At 38.1% G+C, this 23463-nt stretch overlaps 1 long non-coding RNA gene across 1 annotated transcript; it reads left to right on the top strand.

Annotated features, from left to right (window-relative positions):
- Positions 1 to 19986: 19986 nt before the first annotated feature.
- Positions 19987 to 22401, top strand: LOC149630970 (uncharacterized). The gene is made up of 2 exons (XR_016374089.1): positions 19987 to 20314; positions 21586 to 22401. It is a non-coding gene; the product is annotated as an uncharacterized LOC149630970 (long non-coding RNA).
- Positions 22402 to 23463: the final 1062 nt, after the last annotated feature.

Below are 23463 nucleotides of genomic sequence, written 5' to 3'. Positions count from 1 at the left end.
ACACCAAATCCGGAATTTAACCGATATCAAAACCGGAGATATCAACATTAACTATATAGCTATAACTTACATTAGCTATATGTATAACTAATTAAGGCAAGGAAAATAAATTTTGTTAAATTATGGACAGACAAATAGGCTAAACACCATTAGCTATTATTGTATATTGTTGAGTTTGTTTCCCACGGTGGAATTTAGAATTTTGTTTTTATTATTTTACACGAAAGAGAGCCAATCCGCCCCTCTTATTCATCGACTTCCTAACAAAATTAAAGTTGAATGTGACGCCACGAATAGCATTACGCCAACCTCCCCCTCGTCACGGACTGTCACAAATTCAGAAACTCCCCCCCCCTTAAGAGTGTGACGCCGTTTATGGAAGGTTTCCATTTGTATTATTTGAAGAGATGAAGATTGAAGACAATAGTGGTGTGTCTTACTCTTGATTCTTGAGTAATGTTGGCTGAAAACATTCCGTATGATCCGAAATTCCGTACAAACCGGTATTCCGTATGATCCGAAATTCCGTACAAACCGGTATTCCGTATGATCCGGTATTCCGTTCAAACCGGTATCTCGTATGATCCGGAATTCCGTACAAACCGGTATCCCGTATGATCCGGAATTCCGTACAAACCGGTATTCCGTATGATACGGAATTCCGGTTTTCAACTTGGAAAATTCCGTACCAAAAGTTTTTGGAAAATTCCGGATATGTTCCGGAATTTTTGCCATCCCTTGTGCTTTAAACCGAACACAGTTATCTGATTTGTGATCCGAACAGATCAAATATGTTTGCTTGATTTCAGCTATCAGATAAACAGTTGAGGACCGTTTTCTGTTCAGATCAGATGCATTTTTCATATACACATTCGGATCAAATCATATCTGAGATAAAAACCAGATTGTAGACATTTGAAACAGATATCTGTGGCATCGGTCGTAGTTTCGGATTAATACCTTTTAAGAATTTATACGTTTCAAATGTATTTATAACGCATATACTTAAAAAAATCCAGGCAAATTGGATGTTTGTTGTAGGTAGGATGCCGAGGGAAGCAGTTCAGTTTATTTTCCCAAACAATTGACTTGGTACTAGTAGAGATGTGAGTCAGTAATTTAACGTCCGTAAACTACCGGTGGTAATTTACCAAATTTTCGTAATTTTATAATGGTAAGAATTATTAAACATTTTTGAAATTTTTGTGTCCTGGGATTGAAACCAAGTGTACTATCCTTCCTGAGACTAAAACAATGTCCTCTCTTACTTCGGAGTCCCGTTTTCCTCTGTACCCCTTTCGTTCATGCGGCTGTTCTAGCTTAAAATAGTGATTCATTGTTAGTCACTGAAGTGGTGTTTACTTGAAAGCCGGACCAAGTAGTCACACGCACATGCTAGTGCTCTTTTATTTGGGTCAAGGGCTCATTACGCGTTAAAAGTTCATTTTATATTTAAATGATCAACTATTACTGTATTTACTTAAAAATGGAGTTGCCAGGCGCCAGCCAGAACTAAAAATCGTTAGTTAAAGATCGGATTAGAAAGACCACGGCTGCCGCAAAATCATGTAAAAAACTTTATATAGTTCTCACAATTCAACGTTGTTGAAATATAATTTACTGTAAGCACGTAAAATTGAAATTAACAAATTTGGTGATGAACTGTAATTTTGATTTCGCAAAATTTGAATCAGTAATTTACGGAGTAAATTACCGTTTTTAAAATATATGTTAATTTCACATCACTAGGTACGAGGGAATACTTGTCCTTAGAAGCGGGCAATTATTTGTGTGGTACCAATTTATTCAAAATCACAACAATGGTTGCCATTGTAATTTGTTCCACCTATTTAATAAAGATAGAAAGAAATTATCGCGCCAGAGGGGGGGGGGGCTATGATTTATCAAAACGCAGTGACTAGTCTTGACCAGGGATCCGTGTAAGTTTATTAGCAGGAATGAAGAACGGTTAGTATTTACTTCAGTGCGACTCATAGATCCAATCCCTTCAATTCGTAACGAAAATTTTAAATTATCTAACAGGCTCACTTAAACTACATTATGATGACGTTGCTGACGGTGACGGCCAAAAATACATCGTTGCTTTTTACCTCCGCCACAATGACCAGCCTCTTCTTTCATACCCCCCCCCCATGTCAAGGAAGGGTGTACTCAAAAAGTACCCTGTTCTCTATTCCCGCTTCTAAAATTACATGAATCTCTGTATTTCTGTCTTGAGTAGATAATTGAAGGTTTTCATGTGTACTGGAATGGTTGTATATATAATCAGTGTATAAAGTTAAACGCGGATATCTGTAAAATTATAAAGATATCTGAACAGATATAAGATTAGAAATCGTTCAGATAGCGCTAGGTCGGATGAAAATTATCTCCATATCGGATCAGATTTAATAACTGAAAGTAAATACGACGTTCAATGAACTGTTGACGATTTTGCGGGAAAGATATCGTAATCAGATGTCATAAAAGAAGAAATAGTTCATAATTTTAACCACTAGCCATCCCTAATGGCTAAGCTCTTACTTACAAGGAAGAAAAGAGATCGTGTATCACAACGGGCATTCATTCAAAAATTAACAACCGAAAACGGTGTCCCCCAAGGCAGCGTGCTGGGGCCATTACTATTTAACGTATATACGACAAAAATTCATGAATCATTGCAACACACCATCGCCTTTGAATATGCCGACGACACCGTAATTCTGGGAGCAGACACAAACCTACCCCAAATAATAAGCAAAGTCGAAATGGATATAGCAAATAATTCACTTAAAATCAAGAGGTCTAGTCATCAACTTCGACAAAACTAAATTCATGGTTTTTGCGCCAACAGCAATCAAGAGATCTAAGGCAGATCATATCAGCAACATTTGTAAAGGACAAATACTAAGAGTAAAGGCATTCCAATATTTTGGTATCTGGATAGATGAGCTACTTAATTGGGACGAACAAATTGCTTATGTTACAAAAAAGGCTAGATCAAGACTCTGGTTGGTCAGACCTCTTCAACCATACCTTGACCCTGAAACCCTAAGACTTATTTACAACGCATGTGTCAGGCCAATATTTGACTACGGAGATATCTTTTATCGAAACACAACAAAAAGAAGTATCACTAAATTGCACAGCCTATATGTCTCTTCTGCAAAGCTGATCGCGAAGGTGGCTAAATACTCCTCCGCTACTCGCGCTATTGAACACTCAAATATAGACTCTCCAAGGCATGCCTATCTACAAAACAGCCTAGCCTTTATATTCCTTATAGAAAATAACGAAGTTCCACTGACTGTCTCGGACTGGTTTCCTGACCCAGAACATAATCATCAAACCAGAAACGTAAATAACTTCTTCGTAGAGCCTCTTGTAACGAAGTTTCGAAATAAAAGTACCAAATTCAACGGAGTGACGCAATGGAATTCTCTAGATTAAAAATCAATATCTCTAACCTCAATAAAACTGTTCAAAACTAAAATTAAAGGAAACATTGAGGCTAAACTTTTAAACTTTCAATGAACAATGCTGCCCTTTTGTAGTCTTTTATTTCAATTTGTATTTTAAAACAACTCATTTTAACTTAAGTCCTCCTGGACATCTTTGTAAATAAGTCTTTGACTTAAAGATTGATCCTTGATAAAGCTTTTTTATTATAATTATTATTAATCCCGAAATTAACGAATTTCTTTCGAACCAGGATTTAATAACTAAAATTAAAGAGCCCTTGAATCCTAAAGATAGTTTTTTCGGAGGTCAAGTAAATACTTTGAAAATATTCCACGAGACACGGGGTACTGAACAGATTATTTAGATTTTACATCTTTATATCCATACGCAAATAAATGTAAAAAGAACGTGTTAAGTCACCCCAAAATATTACTCGAGAATATACCCGACATGTTTGAATTTGAAGGGTTACTTAATTGTGAAATTTTGCCCCCGTCTAGACTATATCACCACGTTCTTCCGGCGAAAATTAATAATAAATTAGTTTTAACATTACTGTCTCTGGTGGCGCCTAATATTCGAAAATACACCGTTGGAAGAAAACCAATATCAGCCGGAGAAAGATTGGCAGTGGCACTGAGGTGAAAAAAAAATGTGGTTAATCTAAACATTAAGGTCCACATTACATGTGAGTTGAATATATTTAGGTTCCTAGTAACTAGAGAGAGCTTTCGCTCGGTGGCATATGGATTTCGTCTGGGAATAACCACCTGTCACAACATAATTAAAGAAACAACTGAAGCTTTGTGGAACGTTTTGCAGCCAGCATTTTAAATATTTATATTTGTAGTACAATGTTAATGTTATAAATAGAAACCAACGGCGTCCACGTGGAAAGTTGCCGCTATGGACTAGTTAATGTTATAAATAGAAACCAACGGCGTCCACGTGGAAAGTTGCCGCTATGGACTATTTCTATGTGTTGTGGGGTAGTCGATGGGAAGCATATCGTGATTTGGCAGCCATCAAAGAGTGGAAGCAAGTTCAACAATTACAAAGTATGTCTCAACTCTTTAAATAGAAGTCTTTAAATTGGAATTTAATGGGAGCCTAATTTTTGATATTATAAGTTATTTCGCGGTAGGGATTTAATTCGATTGTTTTGATGGCTGTAGTGGATGCCAAATATCGATTTCTGGCCGTCGATATAGGAGCATATGGATCCAATTCTGATGGAGGGATATCAAGAACACAGCCTTTGGTAAAGCGGTTAAAAATGGAACTGCTGCGTTCCCAAAGGATCAGTTTTTGTCAGGATCGCAAACGAAGGTTGGCCATGTTTTATTGGGATATGACCCTTTCAGTTGCTCCCAAATTTTTTAGGGCCTTATCCACAAAAACCAAAAAAAAAAATTAAATAAACGGCGCGTTTTGAACTACAGACTTAAGCCTGGTTCTCACTTGGCGAAAAAATGCATTTTTCGCCACGCGACTTGATACCCGCGAATAAAATGAGCGAATTTTCTTCAATTCGCCGCAAAAATCGCCCCAAAGATCCCCAAAGCGACTGTTCTATTTTTTTCGCTAAACGCTCGGCGAAAAAAGACCTCAGCCAATCAGGTTAAAGTTGTGGGAAGGGGAAGTGTGCTATGTCGCCAATTTTAAGCCTTGGTCACTTGGTGTAAAATAACCATTGAGTTCTAATATATGTTCTGATCTCTATGAAAATAACAGAGGTAAGTTTAGACAAGTTTTCACGCTTCTACTTTAATTTTTTAAGAGTAAAATACGTACGCTAGCTAAAATTGATTATGTTTCTATTAGATAAATATGTATGTGTCAAAAAATTCATTTAAGAAGGACAAGAAAATAACTTGGTTTATTATTAAATAGAATACAAGTTTGAATTTTTAGGCTTAAGACGCGTAAAATAGCGCTCGGCCGGCTGAAGCGTTTTTAAATTTTCGCCCCAATGAGAACTACTCCCCCAGCGACTAAACTATCGCCGGTTTTTTTCGCTAAACAAAAGATTAATTCGTTGCGACTATTTGCCAAGTGAGAACTAGCCTTAAGTCGAGCAAGGTTATATTTAAAACTTAAAACCAAATGATGCAAATTTAAATGTTTTTTTAATTTATAAAAGGTGCACTGAAAATTAACAAATTAAAATTACAACTACACAACCTACATTTTCCTGATTAATTCTTACGATTGATTAATTTGTCATATAAGAGCATTTTTCCCATATTGAAAAGAGAGCGTAATAATTTTAGCACTGTCAAGGGTAACGTTTTAAGATAATGCGAAATCACTTTCAAATGTACCGCCACGTACACCAATCACACTTAGTGATAGGCCCTAGAGGGTGTCAAGTCATAATAATCCTCCTTCATGTAAACGAATATGTTTTGCAGTCATAGATTATTAAGGTTGGCAGGCAAGTCCAGAGAGTCGCGTACCGTTTACAATGTGGAAATATTTGGATCTGACCGCGTGTTTTGAGACGGCTCTGACTGCAAGCAATGATGATTGCAAAATTTTATATACTAAGAAAATTTTGGAAGGGGCGAGCTTTAGTGTGCCCTCCTTCGCATAACTCGTATACAATGGAGTGGTTTATGTATTAATTACGAAAGAAAAAAATATAAATATCATTGGTACTGAGAAGTTTTCCTTTTTATAAAATCTTTACCCTAACCTTGGTTATGCCTATATAATATTTTTCCAGTCCATGAAAGAAGCGCTACCTACTAAAAGAAACCACATGGAACAAACCTTGTTTCTATGTCTTAAGTAAATGGCATTATTTTATTAATTAGTCCGTGCAAAATAAATTCTCTTCATCATATTTTATCGAATATCCGTCTTCTCAGCAAATTGTAACCGTTGAAAAAACTACTAGTGGTGCAAACTTGAAGATTAATTGTCAAGCCACTAACAGTTAAAACTACGTCCGTCAAGGTGTAGTGAACACCGATACAAAATCCCTTAAAAATAATTTCATGATAAAATGTTTTCAGAAAATGGAATGGTTCTTGAAATTTTTGGAATAAATTTAGAGGGAATAAATCGATTAACAGTAAAATTAGTTGATAGAAATAAATTGTGATTAAGGACTAAAATAATAATAATAATAATTAAGGAAAAATTGCAATATCTGAACTTCAGTCAATTAATAAACCTCCCTCACTCATATCATTTGTTTTTTCGGCCTTCTTCATTTTTCATTTCTCCATTTAGGATGTACCCATCTACGACGTTCCGTTCTAGTTTTTTGTTGTTTTTTTGTTATAAATGTCGAATGTTTTTCAAATGCAATAATTTGTTTATAAGCAGAAGTAAACTAACGAGAGTCGACGCCATTTTAGTTGTTTACTTCCGACTGAAAGACAACTCTGCAATCTAGGCTCATGCTACCGCCCAGCTCGTATGTAAACGAAGGAGCGGGTGGAGCAGCGGGAACAAACGCTTTTGTCAGACGCGATTTTTTAATCGCGAGAAAAAGATTCGACTTTCAACTTCTACTCTCCGCTTTAAGCTAAATTCTCGCTCACATGTAAACGAGCCTTTAGTAACTAACACCAGGTCCGGCTTAAATGTTTGTCGCACGCCTGTCACAGAGCAAGTCGCATTAAACACTGGTTCTTTAAATTTCGTAAACTTTTCATCCGAAATTGAATTAACAAGAAACGAGAGAACGTTATTATGTGGCTCGATGCGATTGTCGAGGACTGAAGAGCACTGTTGCGAAATGTGGCTTAGGCCTTCAACTCGCCCGACAAGATCGGTCACCACGGTTAGCCGGCATGCCTCTACAGGCCAGTATATGAAGACGTAATTTCAGTTTTTTCGAGTGCATACGGGCATCAGCAATGCGAACCGTATTACTGAGCCAGTGATTAGAAACTCTGGCGTTACCTTGGTTGAGGCCCAAACCGTAGACCGAGGCCGTGAAAGACTTTTGATACCGGCCTTAGTCGCACCAGAAGACCTATTAAGGAATTGCAATGTTCCAACTGGTGGGCGACAAAGCCAGACTCGAGCAGATCATGGACGATAGGCGACGGGTTACTTTTTAATGCGGTGATCCTGTTTATCGCGTTGAGGGGCATGTTCAGCGCGAATTTTGGAAGGCCGAGACCACCGTCTTTAGCGGCAGTGTAGAAAAAACCAGTCGGAGTGTAGTGGGGAAGGCGCAGTATTTTTTACAAAAATCTCGGACATTAGCGTCAAGGCGGTTCAGTATACTCTTAGTAAGACGCGACAGGGTAAGTAAGTGCGAGTACCGTGACAGAACAAAAACCCGTAACATGAAGATTTTCTGTTGCGGTTTTAAACAGTTAGTACGCAAATGTTCTAGGTGACGTTGAAGGTTAGCTACAATGGGTGAGGTTTTCCCGTTATGGCCAAAGCCAACTTTGAGGTATTTGAACATATCAGAGGTGCTTGAAGACCGGATTTCGATACCGCTTAAGGTAAAGACTGGCGCGGAAGGGATGACAAGCTTGCCGGACTTGCCGTGCTTCCGAAAAACTAGCGTGTGACATTTAGAAGCATTAATATGGAGACCGCTAGCGTAGCAGAAGCGCGTACCGTGTTCAAGGAGTGATCGCGTGCCAAATTCGGATTCGGCAACCAAGAAGAGGTCATCCGCAAACGTGAGTACGTTCATCCGATTGGTGTTAACTGTGACCCCGATGTTAGGAGGTAGCACATCAAGTTCATCCAAAACAGCATTAAATAGGATCGGGGAAAGTGGATCACCCTGCTTTACTCCGCGTGACATATCGATTGGGCCACATGTCGTCTCTCCACAAAAGATAGTCGTCGCAGCGAACGTATACGTGTTTAGAATATATTGTGATGTTTCAGGTTCCTCACCCAAGCGATTAAGTACGCGCGAGAGGCTGTCATGTCCGATCGAGTCGAAAGCCTTTGCTAGATCAATGGGCACGATTGATAGTGGTCGTCGTTTTTTCTTAGGGTTTTGAATTACGAAGTCGATTGATAGTGGTCGTCGTTTTTTCTTAGCGTTTTGAATTACGAAGTCGAGGAGAAGGGTGTTAGACATCGCTCCGTCAGCGGGGATTCAAGTTTAAAGCGGCACGTAGCCGACTCGCTAGTATGCCATGAGAGAGACAAATAACGAGGGACAAGATAGTAATGGGTCTCCAATTTGTAGCGCGGGATAGATCGCCATATTTCGGTATCAAAACCGTGCGAAAAAGTTTCAGTGTTTGTGGGAGATCCATTACGTTAAAATAGAAACCGATATCAAACACGGGGAGGGCCCTAAGATGTTTGATGGTGACCTGGTTAGGACCAGGTGTAGTTGACGATTGACGCGCTAGTGCATGGGCCACTTCGGCTGGTGTAATCGGGTAGTAGGTCGGCGCGGTAGGTTTTTTAGGTATGAACGGGGCGGAGTCAGCTGGGGACGCCGAAGAAAATAGCGAACTGAATGTGTCCGAGATGTTACGCGCTCGGCGTTGCCGCACATTCATCGTAGGGATCGAAAATGAGCTTCGAAAGCTTCTTTCTATTTTTTTGTAAAGCGCCACTTTTTAGTACGACTGTTAACATTAGAAGCTGACCTGCGAGCGTTGGCCGTTGGTTTAGCAGGAAATCGCTTGCTGATAAGGTCGCCAAGTTCTTGGAGCGCAATGGGATTGTTCTTTAGTACGGACGTGGCAATGGCTTTAAGGTCAGGAGGAGTATCAGGATCATCAGCGTAGGACTGGAAGTAGACCAGAAACTCAGCCTCAGGTCGGGTATCGAGTGTTGGAGCACCCACGGGAGACCGCATTGGGCTAGTGTTATAAGTTATGGGACTGGGTGGGTCAATCGATATAACGGGAGTTGCTGGGGAACTTGGTGGTGTCGGCCGACTAGGAGCGCGTACGGCTGTCACAAGAGATTTATAGCTGGGATCGCGACGTTTCGCCTTAAAGGCTTTAATAGGACGGTCCGTAAATAAGGCAGCTAGGCATTGGTTCATGTTAACCGTAATAGGAGAAAGCGAGGTCTCGAACGAACCCGTATGTTCATTCTTAAAGGAATAGTCCGATGGATGACGTGAATGCGGGTGAACGCTGAGACCGCGGGCCGTGGCAAAAGAAAGGGTACACCATTCACAAGAGTAAGGGGAAGAGGTAAGTACGGGAAGGGTAGATATGTGATTAGCCGCACTGCAGTTCGTAGATGCGGAAGGTCTGCAAGAGTGGGAATGGGCGGACACACCAACGATGCTCGTAAAGGCTGCTCGACAGAAGCGGCAAATGTATTTTAAGTTGGTAGGCGCATGAACATGAGTTCTCCACGACGCGTGGTCAATAAATACCTTAATGCACGCTGGGCACTTAGCAACATCAGCGATTAGGTCTTCAAATATGGCGGTAGAAATAGGATGATTAACAGCGGACATAATGGGAAAGGAAAGGACGGTAGGCTGGGGAATAAGTGACGGTGTACTTCAATAAAGAACCCGGGATTTACAAAGTTCGACTTGGTGGAGGTAGCATGGACGATGCGAGTCAAGGGTTTCATGACATGTTTAGACGTTGCTTCCCGTACGGTTATTGTAATTGACGCAGTTGGGGCAGGAAGGGCTGTCATTGGATGGGCAGTCCTGGTATTCATATATTCTAAATTATGTGAGAAAAACTAACCAATTTAGTCCACTTATGCCATTCGACGCTCAAATATACTATATAGTGTCATAAAAGATTATAAATTTTTTATTTAATTCTATAAGTTGCACACTTCCTACAATTTATAATGCTAGAGCCTTACTGATACTAAAGAAACTATTCGTTTGGGTTGAAAATCCATTAACTCGGGTTCCAGGTTTTACTCGTTAACAAACCACAATTTACTAAGCGTTTCCATTGTCATAGCTCTGACTATTGCGATGGTAATCATCAGTTATAATACATACTACAGCTGACACAAACTATTTTTAGGTTTAAAGCCAAATTTTTTGGGTTACCCCATCTTTGGGGACATGATCGGGATTGAGTTCCTAACCTCGTTCGGATATCCCAAAAGTATTTAAAACGTTTCACCAAAAGTATAAAAAATTTAGGAATACATTTCCAGTTTTCCATGAACATTCCCATAGTGATGATTAGGTTATATTTTTAATAGGTTTCAGCCATGGTGACCTTCATTGGCGGATGCAAGTCAGATTCGAAAATAAAATATTTCTTAAGATATTTAGAGAAAGAAAATCCTGAAAAAAAAAGACATTTATTTTATTGGAAACACGGAAACGAATGCGGTTAGTACTAGATATATTCCTTCGCATTTTTACACTTTAAAAGCCACAATGAAGTATTCGAATATATCTTGAAAGTTTCATTTTATCAATGTTTTACTTTTAAATAAGCGTTGTGTTATAATTTTATTCTCGCTTTAACAAGCGCTCAAAATTATTACATGAGATAGTTATCTGCGAGTTTTTGGTTTTTGACTTCGGTACAAATAAGATTAAAAACATTCAATTTATTTTCGGACACCCCTTTTAAAAATCAGACTGAATTAATCATCTAAATTATTTCTAGTTTGATCGTTATAAAAATGAAAACATTACGGATCTAAAAGTGTACTTGATGCCATTGGTGCGTTTTTTTTAAAAAGGAGGACGTGATTTTAGTAACGCCTCTGAGGGTACAATTTTCCTGTTGGAGAACCAAGTCTCCGACTCCACACGTAACTTAAACCTTTTGAAACTTATACTTTTGTGAAAATGAGTATCTCTATTTAAAATTTAGACCTTGACGTCCTTTACTTGTCGGAAGAATTTCTGAAAAAGTAAAAAAATTATTGATATTTTCCAGCAGCGGTGCCACCAGGTGTTGCTTAACTTACAGGGGTACATAAGAGGCAGCCGTATTTAGGTTTGAAAATGGGGGAGTTGGACTTGATTGCTCCTCAAGGAAATCGCTTTTTACATTTCAAAATTGAATAATTTGCCGGCCCCCCACCCCCCTGAAAATTTGCAGGTACTCAAATATTTTTCCACGATTTTCAAGCAAAAATAGCCAGAGATTATTAGGCTCCTGTAAATTCTACAAAATGCCACATCCGCTAAATCTAGGCCTGTAATTTTATTATTACTCAAAAATTGTTTTACTTATTTTTCTCTTACATTCGTCCCGTAGAGCCATCAGAAAACCTCGGAAATTAAATCGCGTTTACAATAAGCACTTTGAAACCTCCTTCAGCCTTTTTTGGAAAGGTTCATTATTGGCATTTAAAATTTTTGTCGAATCCACAAGAGAACTTTAAAAAATAACTAGTATTTTCATAAATGAATTGGCATTTCAAAAATATTCAAAGTGTACAAGCATCTTAAAAACATATAATCATTTATGTCCTCATTGTTAATTTTATGTCTCTTTTATTTCCGTTCCGGTATAATATATTGTGTCTATTATTACTTTAACAGGAACGGACATCCATGCATCAAAGATTTTCAACAAAGCACAATTAAAAAAATTTTCATTCGTTTCTTTATTTGAAAAAACCAAAAAATAATTTTTTGGGTTTATTTACAGTGAAAAAAAAAGTTATAAAAAAAAACAATTTTTTAGTTCATTTGGCAATATGATAAAATAATTTTTTTAGTTTATTTGGCGATATGATAAAAAAATTTTTTACTTCATTTGCCGATATGATAAAAAGAATTTTTTAGTTCATTTGCCGATATCATTAAAAATATTTTTAAGTTCATTTGCCGATGTGATAAAAAAAACGTTATGAAGAAAAAAAGGTTTTGAATAAAAAATAAAAAGGAAATGTTTTTTGTCTTACCGTTTCATTTGTAGTTTTTGATAAATATGGCGCTATTCTTATGTTCGAAAAATTATAACTGCATTCACTTTTCCTCGATTAGGCCGTTTTTAGCCACATCTACGATGAGGCTCTTAGTTTGACCTGCCCTGTTGTCATTCTCGTAGTAGTAGTGTCAAGAGTAGAGCCTTTGGCAGTATAAATATTTTCGTTCGTCATTGAAGGGAATGTGAAAGGGAGAAAATTGTGGTGAAGGTGATATTTTTCGTTCGTCTACTTAAAAGTAAGGGAATTATGAAAGTAAGGTTAAGCTATATATACTCTCCCTTTAAAATTCCCCTCACCCGTCGTCAATACGGATTTTACGCTTTCAATCACGCTCCCTATCCCCTATTTCAACATTGAAAGAAATGGAGGGAAATTTTGAAAGCAAAAGCTGACGTTATTTATAGAATGGTCTTAAGGCACCGGGATATTACAATTATTTGGTGTTTTACTGAATTCTTTCTCTTTCATACGCTTCTTGGCCGTAAGTTCATGTTAGAAATTTATAAGATGCGAAAATTATGCGTCGTAAACTGAAACTTTCTGTACGTTTATTAATCGAGCGTTAAGTACGTAATCATTTTAGCACTATTAAAGGTAACTCGATCATCGAGGGGGTAATCACTAAAACTTTCAGTTCTTCTATTAAGGGTTACTAGTGTGTGATCATTTTAGCATTGTTAAAGATAATGCCTCGTTTTTAGACTAGTCTTACGGGTAATCATTGTAGCAATGTTAAGGGTAGCGCATCGAGGGGCTACTCACTCAAAATTTCTCTTTATGTCGCACTATTGTAATTATAACATAAATAAATTTATTGAAGTAACGATTACGGGTAATAATTTTATCACAGTTTAAAGTTGAGCATCGACGGTATATTTACATAAATTTTTTGTACGCCTGTTAAGTACGGTGCGATGTGGCTAGTATTACTGTTCCATACCCTACATGTAAAGATGGTCGGTGTTAAAAAAATTTCAAAATGAAGTTCGAGCGTGCGTTGTAATTGTATATTCTCTTGCGACATATTTTATAAAAGGAAAAGTGTGAAACCCGTCATTATAGCATTTAGTTAAGCGAAAGTCGACATTAGGCAAAGGTATTTTAAATTTTATCTTCTTACGTATATATTAATTATAGGAAGTTATCAAAGTTAAAATGAAAGTTTTTAAAATTCTTACGGTTTCTAGTTTTGTTTGTTCTTGTGTTGAACGAAATAAATTCTCAACCGTTTCGTATAGAAAACTCAGGCCCAAGAATTATTACTGCCAGGGGTGACTACATTGGGACTTAACTTCTGATGAGTTATGACGCCTTACGGTTTTTGGAAAAATAAATTTATTCTGTTCACGTTGTGGGGTGCACTTTGTATGGACAGCGAATCAGCAAAAGTATAAGTCGAAAATACGTTTGTCATTTCGGGGGTTTCACAATTTCTTCTACAACGAAACATTCACGCCTAAAATTCAAAGTGTGTTTCTGCAACGAGTTTTCTATTCCCTTAATGGCCATTCATTTTAAATCACCAATGAATCCCTATCACTTTTAAAAGCATCAATAAAAATCAACAATGAAAGAAAATCTTCCTTAGTGAATCGCCCCTAGACGCACAGCATTTAAAGCAAAGCGCGGGTCCAGTGGATCCCCTACAAGTTGACTTTCCTTACGAACTCCAGTTTTGGCTTGGCGAAGGCAGGAGGCATTTGCGGGCGGGATTTATAATTGCCCATATAAATCCCGCCCACTAGGCTTTGCCAAGCCAAAACGGGAGTACAGGAGGAAAGTCGCGTTGAACGGGATCCACTGGACCCGCGCTTTGCTTTAACAGTGCTAAAATGATAATCTGTAACGTGAAAATTTCTTCTCTTTTCTCATTCCCTTTCGTTACGCTAGTTGTAGAAACCATTCTGGTCCGGGTGACCTACCTTTTCACTATTGGGAGGTGGTGCTGAATCTAGGGTGTTTGGTTTCAAATATAAATCATGGGATATCGAATAAGTATAGCAAATATGGGTAAAGTTACCATTTCAATTCTCATATTTAATAGAAATTGCATAAAATTTAACTCATAATAAAACATAATAACACTTAATTAGAGTCGAAGCGCTTCTTACTAATCTTACTTATCTCATACAGTTTACAAGTAAAAACAAGTTGAAAGTGAAATAATTCATTTATCTGGCTTTCCAAGCCACATTAACTTAAATAAACAAAGCAGGATAATCCTGTAAAGAGTACGTTACGTATATTAAGACATCGTTCGCCTCCTGGTACCGGATCCAGCATAAAGCGCATTCTATTCTAGGCGGAAGAAGCGGTAATTAACCGCGCGATTCATGTTCGTACGCGCACATAAAGACGCGGTAATTAGCTTGGTGATTAGCTATTAGGTGTCCATTACTGGATCACTGGTTTTTGAGTCCAGGGCGGTTCCTGCTTCCATAAGTTTCTTTGCTACGTCGCGTTCCCGACATAAAGAGTATTTTATTTTTCTTTGCTTCCCCTTTAAGATAAATCTTTCTTTTTAAACTCGACCATCTCGGTCGTCGAATCAGGAGCGAGTTCTCTTTTTTTGTTTACCCCTTCCTTTCGGGTCTTAGCCAGGTAGGCTGACATCAACGATGACGTCGAGGTATTTTTGTGTAAACTATTCTATACAAAAATCTTTAGTTGAAAATTGTAACTTTCCATAAGGTTCTGGTTTTTACCGAGGTGAAACATCCTTTGAATTGTAAGGCGTGATAACGAGAGATTGGGTAGCCGTGGCCAGTAGCTTTCCTAGGTCTCTCGGACCACCATGGCTGAACCTGTACAATGGTCATCATTGAAAAGGCGTGACGTTGGTTTTTGAGAAACAAGTTTATTTTGTATGTACGTAATTGGAATTGTGAAATTGGAATTAATTTGAATTTTGAAATTTTAGCGCTACAAAACACTGAATAACCCTTTTCCCAATCCCTTTTAAAATACGCAATGAATTTTTAGTGAGTAGTCCCTCGACGCGTTACGTTCAATGTTTCAAAAATAATTAAAAGCAATCACTAAGTTACCCTTAAACAAATTCCATATTCAAATCTTGAATAAAATACCGAAATGAGTGAAAATTAGCGTTCCTCGACGCGTTGCCTTCAACAGTGCTAAAATCATTACCCGTAACCTATAAGTATACCTTAATCCTAAGGCACATTAAAATAGACTAGATTCTAGTGCGTAGCACAGTTCTAACTTATTTCACATTCACCACATATATTTTGACTCTATCCGCAGATCATACTAGCGATCAAAACATACCGAGGACCACAGGTTCAATCAAGAAAGACACGGATTACGTCTTGATTAAGTCCTTTGGTTGATAACGCTATTCTTAGTTTTACTGTTCGATAAACCCTTACTAAATTAATTATACCGCATTTTACGTAATTGATACTTGAATATTACTTAAAATGTATAAATAAAAGGCTACATGTTTAATAACAGTTCAAAATTATTTACACCCCTGATTAAATTAAGAGCTAGTTATAAGAAAATCAGTGAATGTTTTTAAGAAGCATAAGGGTCATGAAGATTCTAGCACACGACAGCACACATCGACTTAATGCTATGAAGCTGCGGGAGGGTGTGTACACTAAGTCGGGGGCTGAGACTCTCAAGCACATGCTGGAGGTCCATTTTCCTGACTCTACTTTTATCAATCCAACAAACCCTGACTCTCTCAACCCTGTCCTGCACAGGGCTAAGAGGGAAGAGTGGCTTGTAGCCAGACAGGTTGTCACAATTCCCAAGCCTCGGTGGGCTGTCAACTGTTTTGAGCCCTAGAAGTCTCCGGGACCCGATGGGGTCTTCCCTCTGCTTTTGCAGGAGGGCTTAGACCACATCGCCTCTCCGCTATGCAGGATCTACAGACTCTGCATTGCTCTCGGTCGCATACCTCGTGACTGGAAACGCTCTAGGGTCATCTTTATTCCCAAGCCCGGGAAGGCTTGCTATCTCGAGGCGAAGGCATTTAGGCCCATATGCCTGACCTCCTTCTAGTTCAAAATTCTGGAGAAGCTGGTGGACAGGTACATTAGAGACGAGGTACTTTCGGTAACTCCTCTCTCTTCTTCACAATTTGCTTACCAAAAAGGCAAATCCACTGAGACGGCCCTTCACGGCCTTACGAATTGCCTGGATAGGGCATTCGAGTTTCAGGAAATTTCACTGGCCGTCTTCCTCGATATTGAGGGGGCCTTTAACAAGGTCTCTAGCTCGGTTATTACTGAAGCTGATAAGAGATTTGGCATCAGCGACACTCTTGGCCGCTGGATCAAGTCCATGCTGACCGACCGCGAGGTGTCGGCGTCCCTCCTTGGGGATTCTCTAGGGGTGACTACCAGCAGGGGCTGCCCTCAGGGTGGAGTGCTCTCCCCCTGTTGTGGTGCCTGGTGGTGGACGAACTCTTGGGGAGGCTCGGGGGTGCTGGGGGCTGCAGCTGCTTCGGGTATGCGGACGATGTAGCGATAGTCTTTACCGGGAGGTTCCCGGATACTGTTACCGCGCTTATGAGATCTGCTCTCTCTAGCGTGGAGCAATGGTGTCAGGCGGTTAACCTCACCGTTAATCCTGATAAAACTGTCCTTGTTCCTTTTACGAGGAAGAATACAAAGGATCTATTCAATGATATCTCTTTCTTTGGCCAGGTCCTGACAAAGTCCTCCGAGGTGAAATACCTGGGGGTGACCTTTGATTGCAGAATCACATGGAACCCGCATCTTGATCGGTGTATTAAGAAGGCCAGGATGCTCTTCTAGAGGACCAGGAGCTCTGTCGGCCAGACTTGAGGCCTCAACCCCAAGGCTGTACACTGGCTCTATACTGGGATCATCAGACCCATACTATCTTACGGGGCACTTGTCTGGTGGACAAGGGTCCGGCTTAAGACGGTGCAGGCTGCCCTGCGCAAGGTTCAAAGGCTTGCCTGCATTGGTGTTACGGGGGCCATGAGATCGACCCCAACTGCTTCCCTGGAGGTGCTCCTTGACATGCTTCCTCTTCATCTCTTCATTGAGGAGGAGGCTGTCATGAGGGCCTACAGGCTCAACATTAGTGGCTGTTGGGTTCCAAGATTTTGGGATTACAGCCATACGAAGCTCTTTCGGGAGTACGCCGCACTTGAGCCGTCGCTAACGATGTGCTCTGACAAAACCGTTACCAGTTTTGATTTCACTAAGCCATTCAGCATCCACTTCCCCAGTCGAGCAGAGTGGACTAACCTGCTGCCTCTTGGCACTGGGGGTGAAACTATTTGGTTCACCGATGGTTCCAAGACTGATTCCGACGCTGGCGCCGGCTATTACTGCCAAACCACAAGGGTCGGCTTTCCTGCTTGCCTGGGCACCTTCGCTAGTGTGTTCCAGGCGGAAGTTGCTGCGATCTGTTATTGCGCAGATTACTGTATTAACAAAGGGTATACCGGACGGACTGTGAGAATTTATTCTGACAGTCAGGCCGCCCTGAACGCGCTGAACCAGTGTCAGATTACCTCTCAACTGGTGCGCAGCTGCCTTGATCTGCTAGCGCGACTGGCATCCTGCAACAGGGTTCTGTTTTACTGGGTGCCAGGGCATAGCGGATTATAAAAAACGTCTTGGTTTGGACCAAGGCCGAAAAAAACAAATGTTATGTGTGAGGTTAATCATTTGACTGAAGTTCAGATATCGCAATTTTTTTTTAATTATTTTTAATTATTTTTAATCCTTTAATCCTTAATCAATATTTAATTCAATCAACTGATTTTACTGTTAATCGATCTATTCCCTCTAAATTAATTTAAAAATTACATATCTACGCTTTTCAAGAATAATTCCATTTTCCGAAAACATTTTATCATGAAATTAATTATTTTGAAGGGACTACGTGTTCAGAGATCAATACTGAATATTTGAAATATTATACTAAGTGTCTGAAAAGAGCAAACGAACTTTGATGTAACTCGAAAGTAAAATGGTAATATTTAATAGTAGACGCATATACAGTTGACGCGAATTTATACATTTAACTTCGAATATCGAAATGCTACATTTCTTTGTCGCGACCCCAATGGCAGCATCGCCCCTGTGTTTCTCTGTATGTATTTTCCAAAACGGTGTAAACACTAACAAATGTACACCGCCTAACTGATCGGTCCTTCGACGAAAGCGAGTGTCAAGCTATAATCATAACCATTTATGTAGTATTTTTTATAGTGTTAGGTTATTAAGGTTAGGTCTGGAAAGTCAAATACCGTTTACTAATGTGAAAAGGTTTCGACCTATAAAGTAACATGGTCTGAGTGTGTTGCGACGGCTCAGATGACTCATACACTGGAATTATATTTTTCATATATTGGTAAATAGAGGAAGAGGGGAGGTCGGAGTTGAGTTTGACTTCGCACAACTGGTAAGGTACGATGTGCTGAACCATATTACTTCCACAGGAAATGAATATAACAAACCATTGGTACTGAGACGTATTTCTATTTATGTAATCTTTACCCTTACCTTTGGTTATAGATAAGACTTCATACCGACTTTAATGTATAAGGATGGTTTTTTGATTGGTTATAACGTTTTTTGTATCGTATTAACTGCTTTGAAAAAATTCCACAGAACTACAATTCGGGCCCTCAATATGTGGTTAAAATTGCAAGAAGATCCACCCATTAGTTTATTGTATAAAAAATAAAGTTGCTAAGGGTGGTTTTCATTTCCATAAAATTAATCAGCCCATTTGGTGAAAAAGTTAAATTTTCCCGTAGAAATAACATGGAGTTTTTTTCAAATTTAGCCATTTTGTCGCCACCCTTTTGAAATGAAATATTCGTTTGTTACGTTTGGGAACGGTTTTATATCAAAATTTAAACCTTTTTCTAGGACCATTTTTAAGGTTTTTGAGAAAAATTAATTTTAAGTATGTTTAATTTTAAATTTTAGAAACTACCCCAATCTGCGATATTTTAGCATGGATACGCTGTTTTATTGGTAAATATCAGCGTGACCAATATTGGCCTTTTTTTACGTATAGTTGCGTCATTATAATCCGATTGTTTTTTCTTAATGCCTTTTGGTTGAAATGGCCTATCGGTAGTGAGATAAGACTGCTTTAATATTGCCGCCGTGACAAATTACCCCGTTTGTGGCCGCCATTTTTTAAGGGGAAAAAAATTTGAGAGTGGGTCCTTTTTCGTTGCCATTTTCATATTTTTTGAGGATTTGCTCATGGATGGATTTTAAAAATAATATAAAGTAGGTTTCAAGCTTTAATATAAGCCTAATTTCATAATTTTCCACCTTTTTATTGTCCCACAATCTATTTCTAAACTTGGCACTTTCTTTAAGGCGGTGAAATTGCGCTAAGCCTTGGCTTACCGTTAATTTTTGCCATTTATAAAAATGTTTACCTCTTGTTGTTACTTCGCCTTCTCGTATCGTCGTATTTTTAAAGTTTATACTTTGAAAGTAGTGCTTAGTTTTCTTAAATATTACTTAATTGTATAAAATTTCAATATTATAATTGCCTAAAACGTCCGTATTAACGAATTCAATGTTTTTTGTTGAAGGGACGCGCCTTGCATTTGAATTTCGTTCCCTTGAAACTACCCCCTTTAAGAGACCGGCCGCCGGAGGCTTTTTCTTTTACGCCCTCTCGATCGCTCGTTCAGCCCCGAAAACAGCTGTAGTGACTCTGTTATTTACCAAAAATGTATGCGGTCAGTGTGTTGTTTTTTCATTTTAATGCTTCTAATCGTGGTGCACGTCGAGGTTTACGAATCCAACGTGTGTTGCGTAATGAAAATCAAGGGTGGATACTATATGATCTAATGATCTATGCTTTAAAAGGAATTTGACGGCGACAGTCATGCAAAAACGGTTTTAGGCCTTGCCAAAAGTTGACTAAGCTATAGTGAGCCTTTGTCAGTCAATGATATTAGAAATTGACCCTCGGATATCCTCTGACTAGGAGATGGTTATAAAGTTACTAACTCTCGATTTTGGAGGTAGATACTGTCTAGTGACACTTAAAGTAACGACTTAATCTTATAAACAGATTAACATCATAAGCCCATATCGTAAAATCACCGATGTTGATATCTAAGCTTACTTGAAATACCAATACCAATTTTTTTAACTCAATGAATCTTAAATATCAACATCAAAAATTATCTTCTGAAAGAGATATCTACTTATATTCCATTCAAATTTCTCGCAATATTTCAAATTAACGAATACAAATGTGCAAATGAAGTTCAAACTGATTAATTGGGCAAATTGCTATATTGGTCACCATTACCGATCACAGATAGATTTGCGCCCTTCAGTAGTGTTTATTATGCTTGTAAAATGGTAAGCAAAATCTGTGATTAAAGTTTAAAATAGACATGAGCAAAAAGGGCTTTATTCATATCAACTCGATTACCGAATATCTAAATTTGACTAAAATTAACAAAATATTCTATTCATGGTTAAAAATCTTGTTTGAAGCAGCAAGCCATCTAATCCTTATTTACCTTCTTTTGAAAAAAATAATAGGTTGATACCTCTTTCAGTAGATGATTCATTGATATTACAGTTTCATTGAGTTTAAAAAAAAATTAGTTCCACCATTGGTTGATTTTCAATATTGACCAATCGATAATCACAAATTTTAATAACTAAATCACAAAAACCGGTTCAAAACCATATTAGTTTTGAAACGATTAAATTATAATTTTAAACATATATACTAGTTAATTCCTCGTAGGTAATTAGTTTATTTCCTTAGTGAAATTAATGCTGAATATTATATACACAAAGTAAATAATAAATTAACTTCTAAAATTTAAATTTAAAGTGTGTGCATTATTTCCCAATTAATAAAAGATATCCACCTATTTTCATTCAAATTAATTACTAATTTGTGGATAATGGATAGAAAATGTCGAGCTCTAATTGCGATATAGCTAAAATCAATCCCACGGGCTATTTATAATACAATTGAACATTTGCCCTATGTTTACTGTTTTGAATTTTATTTGTAAAATTTAAAACATAAAATAGTATTACAATTTTTTTAATTAAATAATTATTAATAAATTTCAATAAAATAAATTCTGGTTAAATACATAACACTACTTTTTATTAATTTTCTGAAATTATCAGAGCTAAATATCAAAGACACATATTTAATTGCTCTCATTTCGACACAACTGTAACCGTATAGATTTATTCATTTAATAACATTTCTCATTTCTAATTATTTAAATTCAAAGGGCTGTATTAACTTTTAAAGGTGAAAACCCAGCTGACTTAGAAGTAAAAAAATACCAGGCTGCCAGGCTGTCTCTTACACAACAGAGTTGGCCATTCTCGCTTATGAGAAATGAATCCTTGTCATATGCATCTCTGGACTTTAGGAGCTCCAGGACTCCCAACTGAATCAGGGTGGGAAATAGGGATTTTTTTAAAACTAGACATTGGGCCAGCGACCCCCTGCCCAGGAATAAATGAACTGGTCCAGGACCATTGACCAGGGGGCGGCGTTTGCTAAACTAAAGAAGTGGGTAATTAAAATAGTTGAGATAATGTCTGGACCCTGGTTACCCTAGAATTTCCTTAGTGGTCCTGTGGACCACTGCTCACCCTCCGATTTAATTTTTAAACTGGTCATTTTCCCTGTGCCACCGCCTTATTTGCAACGCTGAACTGAAGATTTCTTTTGACCGGACCATAGCCTACTCGATCACGCGCAACACGTCGCAAGCTGCTTGGGAAATAAGGATTTTTTTAAACTGGACATTAGGCCAGAGACCCTCCTGACTTGGAATAAATAAACTGGTCCGTGACCATTGGCCAGAGCACGTCGTCTGCTAAGCTAAGGAAGTGGATAATTAAAATATTAGAATTTTAATGTGTGGACTCTGGTTACCCTTGAATTTTTTAGTAGTCTCGTGGACCACTGACCCCCCTCCGATTTAATTTTTGAACTGTACCAGGCAATTTTTAAACTCGTCATTTGCCCTGTGTTACCGCCTTATTTCCCACGCTGGCGCGAGTTGCTTTGCGTTGTCGAGTGCGTGATGGAGCGGACTATGCCTGGAGTCCCAACCCCCGTTACTTACTACCAAAATACCCACTAGCATAGCCCACTCGATCACGCTCTCTTTTCCCTGGCTACATATTTTGAAGAGGGCACTTTTTAGGCGTATTTATTAACAATCTTGGATCAACTTTGTGGACTTTTAGGGTAGCCCTTATAAACTGAGTCGGCATTGCCCTGACTATATTGTGTTTAAGGTTTATAAGCTTAAAATCAAACAGACGTTAGTTAATGCTACAAAAAAGTTCGAAATTGATAATCTCGGATCGTCTTTGAGAAGTTTTAAGGATATCCGAATTTCATATTGGGCTTATGAAAAGTTTGAGCTAAAGGTTAAACAGACATAAATCAGCGTTTTAAAAAATTGTGTAAAACTGTCAATTTGGTCCTATTTGTGGAATTTTTAGGGGAGTGCCTCGCGTTTCAATAAAGGGTTGTAAAAAATTGTATTATATGTTAATTACAATAAGAATACAAACTTTCAATGAGTTACGTTTTTATTTTTTGGAGTATCATTATAAATAAATGACTGATTGAGCTAAAGTTACGGTCCCCTTTTTATATGTTTCTGCTTAGTGTAGATTTTGAAAATGTAAAACAGTTTCTTAACAATCTTAATTAAAATGAAGACTGAAGGAGCAGATATTAATCAAAAATGTCTTGATTAGAATCAAGTCCTAAAAAGTATCGAAAAGACTGAGGTTATCACTTGTCTGAAGGATCAGATATTAATTTTTCTTTTTAATTGAAACTTAAAGGCAAACTTAAGAAAAAACAAGGTTCCATTACCGTTTTCCGTTGAAATAACTTATTTTACAGGTAATCAATTTCAAAAATTTACTTATCTCGGGTTTTCGGGCACAATTCCATTCCCCAAAACATTTTATCATTAATTTAGAAAATTAAAGAAATTTACGGAGATAAACCACGTGTAATTAGAGTTAAATAATAATTTATTTAAAACATCCAAATTAAAAATGAGACGTTTCGAGCCGCGGCTCGTCGTTCAGTCTGGTGAACCATAGTGAGTTTCACATTAATAAGCTATACACTAAAAAACTAAAAAACAAT

Source organism: Phalangium opilio, unplaced genomic scaffold, assembly GCF_054372755.1.
Source record: "Phalangium opilio isolate 3A_F unplaced genomic scaffold, DU_Popi_V2 ptg000101l_1, whole genome shotgun sequence".
Lineage (NCBI taxonomy): Eukaryota > Metazoa > Arthropoda > Arachnida > Opiliones > Phalangiidae > Phalangium > Phalangium opilio.
Note: the sequence above shows the minus strand (reverse complement) of the source record. Positions and strands in the feature narration are given on the sequence as shown.